The 7,127-nt window shown below is 41.0% G+C and overlaps 1 pseudogene; it reads left to right on the top strand.

Annotated features, from left to right (window-relative positions):
* The first annotated feature begins 3,044 nt into the window (after positions 1-3,044).
* On the top strand, positions 3,045-5,921 carry LOC101580346 (annotated as a pseudogene).
* The last annotated feature ends 1,206 nt before the right edge of the window (positions 5,922-7,127 follow it).

Genomic DNA, 7,127 nt, shown 5'->3' with positions numbered 1-7,127 from the left:
TTTCTGGAATGAAGTGTTCAACCTCAGTTTATCAAATATAATCCTACTACTTGTGGCTAAAACTCTTGTGGTTTAGATCAACTTTATTTATTTATTTTTCCCTGTATTTTAGGTAAGGATCTACAGGATGTTCAGGGTCTCACTACTAGATCAGACTCATAGTGGTCCTCCTGTTTACAGCCTTCCAAGTGTTGGGAGTCTGAATTGCCATCTCAGAGTGCCCTGGGGGCAGGGCCAGCACAGCAGGCCTGGGGATTGAATCCCCAGTCCCTGCACCTGCTTGTAGGTGCTTTAATCCACTGAGCTATTTGGCTGACCCAAGATCCACTTTATATCCACTCTGAAATCCATGTGATGTTGAGTTTTTAGCCATCGTACCTGGATTAGCTCAGAGTCTTCAATATTCTCACTTAAAAATTGAATGGAATAGACTATCTCTTGTATCTAGATTGGTTAATTTAGACCCTAGCTTGCATATAATCATAATGATATGCACCCCTGTTCTTGCAAGACAAGTTTTTCTCACTCAGATTGGGACCCCATGCATAGAAAGATACTCTAAAGAGCAAAGTATTCCAATGTTCTGCCTAAGCTTGGTTGAATATACCATCTCATCAGGACTGTTAAGGCCTTCCTAGAGCCTAAATGTTTGTGCGTTAGATGTATGAGAATGATATTGAAGACCCAGTCAAACTTGTGATGATCTAGTCCCAAATGGTATCCAAACTGCAGCAGAACATTTGTGGTTCTCAGTCGTTATTTTTAGGGAAATCCGTTGAGCAGCGATAGTTGATTAATACAGTTGTTGAATGATATCTTTGTGTAATATTAGAGCTAGTGAGCTAACATTAGCTAATGAAACCAAGAGTATCTATACTTTTAATTTGTAAGTTAATATCGTCATTGGAGCAGTCACAGAACTTAAGGTTGTGACTTTTAAGAAATAGCTTTTCTCTTTGAAATTACTTGTTATCATGTACATAAAAAGAAATTAACTTTCTAGTACTATATATCTTTTCTGTATAAAGCTGATCAAATTTTTGACTCCTAGTGGTGGCAGAGTCAAACTGTTTCTAAAAATAGTATTTCTTTTACTCAAATTGACCTTGAACATATTAAGCTATTCACTAACATGTTATCGATTTCATTTAGAGACTAAAGAATTAAGGTTGTTAAAGTCTGGGCTGTCTTATGCACTTCTGTAGCTCTTTTGCTGTATTTTAATCAAAGTATGTGACATTCAACATTATACATTAAAAAATGTGATTGCTAGAAAAGAGGAGCATCTTCTCTAATGGGTATTTTATCGTTGATACTGACTCTGAATCTTAATATGCTTTGAGAACTTCTGTTAGAGAGTCTAATTCATTTTTTTTGATATCCTTGATAGGCATAATCATGCTTGAAGCAGAAAGTAAGAAAGAAAGGAAAATTGGCACTGGGTTGGTCAGACTCTTTTATGAGGTGAAGTAGCTTAGTTCCTTATTCTTTCTCTGTGTGTATCTGAATATGAATTCATCTCTCTCTGGACGTTGTTGTGGTTTGTGTCTAGTTGGCCCCCCAAAACCCCATGCAGTCACTGGGGCAGGAGTCTCAAGTTTGTGATTAATTCATGATCCAATGCTGGGATTATGGGTATGAATGTTACACCCTTTCTGGGGCAGAGAGCCTGCATACAGTATAAGAGAGGGAAAGAGAATAGGTCTCTGCCTCTGTGCTAGCTGCCTCAGCTGCTGCTCTTCCCTTTGCTCTTTGCTGTTTTCCACCACAATGAACTGTTACCCTCTTCCATGTGCCACCCTGCCTTGGATCCAGCTGATTATGGGTTGAAATCTCCACTAACTGCTAGCTAAATAAACATTTCCTTTTTTTTTTTTTTGCGGAACTGGGGATTGAACTGAGGCCTTTGTGCCTGCCAGGGAAGCGCTTATTCTATTGAGCTATCTCCCCGGCCAACCTCTCCTTTTTAAATTTTTCATATTGGATATTTTGTCCCAGAAATGAGAGAAAGTAACCAAGACAGACATCAGTCCATGCTTGGACATTTCATCCACTTAGGTGGTGATTATTATAGTCATTGAAGACTTCTTTAAACTTTAGTAGACAATGTTTGTTACTTGAATGTTCGTTAATCTGCTACAATTTAGAAATCTTCAGCAAAGTGAAGAAGTATCCATTTACTTCTTACAGATAAATAAATCAAATGAGCATCACAAGCAACATTATTTTTTAAAACTTGAAAAATCTTATCAATAAATGATACTGTTGTCATGGAATGTGTGCAGTGTAAATGTGTTTTCTGCCAGCTATATATAAGATTCTCACAAGGGCAAGGGAAATTGAAACTGTCTTTCTAATGGATCATAAATCTTGGAAATGATTTGAATTCATGAATTAAATGTCAGCTTTGGAAGCATTTGTTGATTTATCTTGGAGCTTAAAAGAAAGAACATTTCTATGACAAATAAAATTAGTGCATTTTAATATTTTACATTGTAGTCTGTCAGAATGATATTCTTCAAGGAAATAACATGACATATGTATAATTTTTTCCTATTAGAAAATGTATCATTGTTATTATTATGTCTCTATCTGCTAATTAAAAGACTACTGGGTATTATGACTGTGAAAGTGAGTATTGAACTGGATAGAATGTAAGGTCTTTGTCTCTCTTTTATCACTGGGACAAAATAACAAACATCTGCAAATTAAAGGATGAGAAAATTTTACTTTGACTCACAGTTTGTAGAAATCGTGGTCTTCGAATGGTTGACAGCTCCATTGTAGGACAGAATGACAGAGGGGAAGCCTTTCACTCTTGGCGTCTGGGAGGCAGAGAGTAAAGAAAAGTGCTAGAGAGGGAAATAAACTACTCTAGACCAGGCTGTCAGTAATCCACTTCTGCTGACCAGATCCCAGCTCTCAACAGCAAGTCAGCCCCTGTAATTCAGTCTCCATCCAAAAGCCTTACTGATAAATACACCATGCTATTATGGATCATAGGGAGTATGATTCAAAACAATGGTTTAGACCTCCAAACCACCATGGTGAATCAGTGAGTGATGAACTTAGCTGCACCAGTTTGTTTTTGATTCAAGTGCAGAGTTGTTAATAACTTCTTTAGCATGCCTCTTCTCTACTTAACCATTACTAGAAGGAAATTACAACTGCTTCGCTGGTTTGGAATGGCTTTGGCAACCTCAACATGTCTCTCCTTGTCCAAGTTAAAGTCAAACATGTGCTATAACAATAAGCAGCTTCTTTTTGTTCAGGGAATTGATTTAGGTACAGCCACCCATTCTTTCATTAGAAATCTTTAATTCTCTCCAAGTTCCTTATCTCTTGTTTATGTCACACAGTTACATGATTGATTCCCCAGTCCTAATAGACTGATGTTTTCTGATATGGCCAGCTGAATGCTGGTCAAGCTTTCTTCTACTCCAAAGATATTCTTTAGTTTTACCCTCCTTGGTTCATATTATGTGACCTGAGTAACAGTGAGGCCTCATTGAAGACTAATGCTTATTCAGCTCCTTCCATCTGAGTCAAAGTGCAGGGCTCCCCTCTCCTGTTACAATGGACAAGTTGAGCAGCTGGGATTTATTCCACGGCCAAATGGTCAGGGCACTTGTTTTAAGGAAGGCTTCCTTCGAGCATGATAAACATTTCCTCCTAGGTGATAGAACTTTAGTGACAGTCTAAATCTTTGTGATAACATAGTATCAAGGTCTTGATTTTTATAACATGCTCTTATGCTTATGAAGTTACATGCTTTGTAAAGTTTTAAAGGAAGAGGTAGATTGTGTCTAAAATTGGTTGTAAAAGAGGACACACGGCACTTTGGCTAGCCTTCGAAGATACTCAAGGGATAGACAGTGCCCTGCTGTTCAGTACAGATTCCAGTTCTGATGCTCTCAGAGGCAGTGCTTGCTGTTTGCAAAATAACCCTGGCTTAATTTGTTTAGTTTTTCTTAATTTTCATATGTCTGATCCTTGAGGGCAGTTGTATTCTATCTGCCTTTACATAGAGAACATTTTACTAGCCTCAGTCTTCATTAATCCAGAATAGCATGACTAGGTTAGGTTTACAATGATAACTTTAGGTTTTTAATGAGAAAAACTTATTCATACAGTGTTTGTGACCACTAATACATGAGTTCATTCCCTTATCTATTGAAAAATGATGAACAATGTTTTTCTTCCTTGGCTTCTTTTGAGGATTCGGCCACCATGACCAAATTTCCCTGAGTACCTATATTGTTATAATATCTATTATTTGATATTCTATTAATAAGAACTCTTTATAATTCAGATGAAATATTTATTAATTCTATAGCTTGATGCATAACTGATATGCAAAAATTGCACATACTGAGCCAGGGAGATGGCTCAGTAGAATAAGTGCTTCCCTGCTAAGTGCAAGGGTCTGAGTTCAATCCCTGATTCCACCAAATAAATACATAAAAATTGCACATACTCAGTATAAGCAATCTGACGAGATTAGTATATGCGGGTAGGTGGTGTGCAGAGCAGCTTGCCACTTCAACGCGTATCTCAGTGTCTATAGCACCCTCTTTTTCCTTCCTGGGCAACAAGATTTGGTAGCTACAAGTCCAAACTGTCAATTCTCAAGATGCATGCCGGAGAGATCCTAGACTGTCGTGGGAATCCCACTGTGGAAGTTGACCTCTATACCTCCAAAGGTCTCTTCCGAGCTGCTGTGCCCAGTGGGCCCTCCACCAGCATCTACAAGGCCCTAGAACTGCGTGACAATGACAAGACTTGCTACCTGGGCACGGGTGTGTCAAAGGCTGTTGAGCACATCAGTAAAAGTATTGCACCTGCCCTGGTTAGCAAGAAACTGAATGTCGTGGAGCAAGAGAAGATCGATAAGCTGATGATCGAGATGGACGGGACTGAAAATAAATCCAAGTTTGGAGTGAATGCCATCCTGGGACTGTCTCTAGCAGTGTGCAAGGCCGGAACCATGGAGAAGGGGGTGCCCCTGTACTGCCACATCGCCGACCTGGCAGGCAACCCCGAGGTCATCTTGCCTGTGGCTGCCTTCAGTGTGATCAACGGTGGCTTGCACGCCGGCAGTAAGCTGGCCATGCAGGAGTTCATGATCTTGCCTGTGGGCGCGGCCAGCTTCAAGGAGGCCATGCGCATCGGGGTTAGGTCTACCGCAACCTGAAAAACGTCATCAAGGAGAATTGCGTCAAAGATGCCTCCAATGTGGGCGATGAGGGTGACTTCACACCCAACATCCTGGAGAATAAGGAAGTCCTGGAGTTGCTGAAGATTGCCGTTAGGAAGGCCGGCTACTGGGACAAGGTGGTCATTTGCATGGATGTGGCCGCGTCTGAGTTCTTTAGGTCTGGGATGTATGACCTGGAGTTCAAGTCTCCTGACGACCCCTGTAGACACATCTCACCCGATCAGCTGGGCGACCTCTACAAGTCCTTCCTCAAGGACTACCCAGTGGTGATCATCGAGGACCCCTTCGACCAGAAAGACTGGGGTGCCTGGCAGAGGTTCACAGCCAGTGCCGGCATGCACGAGGTGGGTGACGACCTCACAGTGACCAAAACCAAGCGCATCGCCAAGGCTGTGAATGAGAAGGCCTGCAACTGCCTGCTGCTCAAAGTCAACCAGATCAGCTCAGTAACCGAGTCCCTGTAGGCGTGCAAGCTGACGCAGTCCAACAGCTGGGACGTCATGGTGTCCCACCAGTCTGGGGAGACAGAAGAAACCTTCATTGCTGACCTGGTGGTGGGACTCAGCACTGGGCAGATAAAGACTGGTGCGCCCTGTCGACCTGAGCACGTGGCCAAGTATAACCAGATTCTCAGAATTGAGGAGGAGCTGGTAGCAAGGTCAAGTTCGCCAGCCAGAACTTCAGAAACCCCCTGAGCAAATAGGCTGTGGCAGGCCAGCACCCAGGCCTCAGGCCCAGATAGTTAAATCCCCTCCTGCCACCACTTCTGTAGATGCCATCAGGGCTACCCAGAGCCTGCGACCCCAGCTGTGATCGTCATGTTTGCCACCTTGTGTCCCACCACGTCTGGAGCCCTATGTGCACCCCAGGCCAGGTTCCCAGTGGTTCTGTTGTGAAATAAACCCCAGAGACCAGGAGGAAAAAGAAAAGAAAAGAAAAAAAGATTTGCTTATACCTGTGAAACAATCGTACTCAAGATTAAAAACAACATATCCAGAACCCCTCAAAGCCTTTTGGAGCTCCTTTGTTTTAGAAAAATTTTTAATATAAATTTAAATTTATTTATTTATTTGGTACAGGGTATCACTATTCAGCTCAAACTTGTAGTGATCCTCCTGTCTCAACCTCCCCAGCATGGAGATTACAGGTGTGCAACACCATATCTGGTTTAGGGGGCCAACATGGCCTGTCTGAGATTCTAGGACCAGCATGGCATGTGGTACTGGGGATCAAACTCAGGTCCTTGCACTTTCCAAGCAGGTGCTTGGACCACTGAGCTGTCTCCCCAACCTCATATATTTTGTATTTTAAAGAGAGTACAAATAGTATTCAAAGAGGAAAATTACAAATGATACAGAATTTCACTAAATAAAATAATATGAATTTCACAGTATTTATTGTATTTTATAGTGTTGTCTTCAAATTAGTTGTTCATATTGCCAGATATATGCATGCAAACTTGGAAGAAAGAAAAAAAGATATAAGAAAGTAAGATGAGAGAGAAAGGAAAAATAATTGAAAAAAAAGACAAAACAAATTAACGACTAACAGCTTCTTTTGACAGAACAGCAGAAATCCACAGTACAATTGTCCAAATGATCCTGTTTACATACATAGATATAAATATATCTCTTTTCCCTGCTCCCTCATCTGTCCTCTTCAATTCAGTAATTAGAAATTATTTGTTAAGTAGTATTTTTCTTTCACTGTGATGGAGGTTCACTGAATTTACAAAACAGCTTTTTGTATTTAGCTTGTACTATTGTGACCTATTTGTCACTGCACTTCTATTACTTTTATCTGCTTGCCTTCTTCTGTTCTTTCCTCTCTAACTCTCTTTTTTCTTCCCTCCCTTCTTGACAGTCTCTCTCTCTCTCTCTCTCTCTCTCTCTCTCTCTCTCTCTCTCTC

This window comes from Octodon degus, unplaced genomic scaffold, assembly GCF_000260255.1.
Source record: "Octodon degus isolate 3935 unplaced genomic scaffold, OctDeg1.0 scaffold00361, whole genome shotgun sequence".
In the NCBI taxonomy this organism is placed as follows: Eukaryota; Metazoa; Chordata; class Mammalia; order Rodentia; family Octodontidae; genus Octodon; species Octodon degus.
This window is presented reverse-complemented; position numbering and strand designations above follow the sequence as displayed.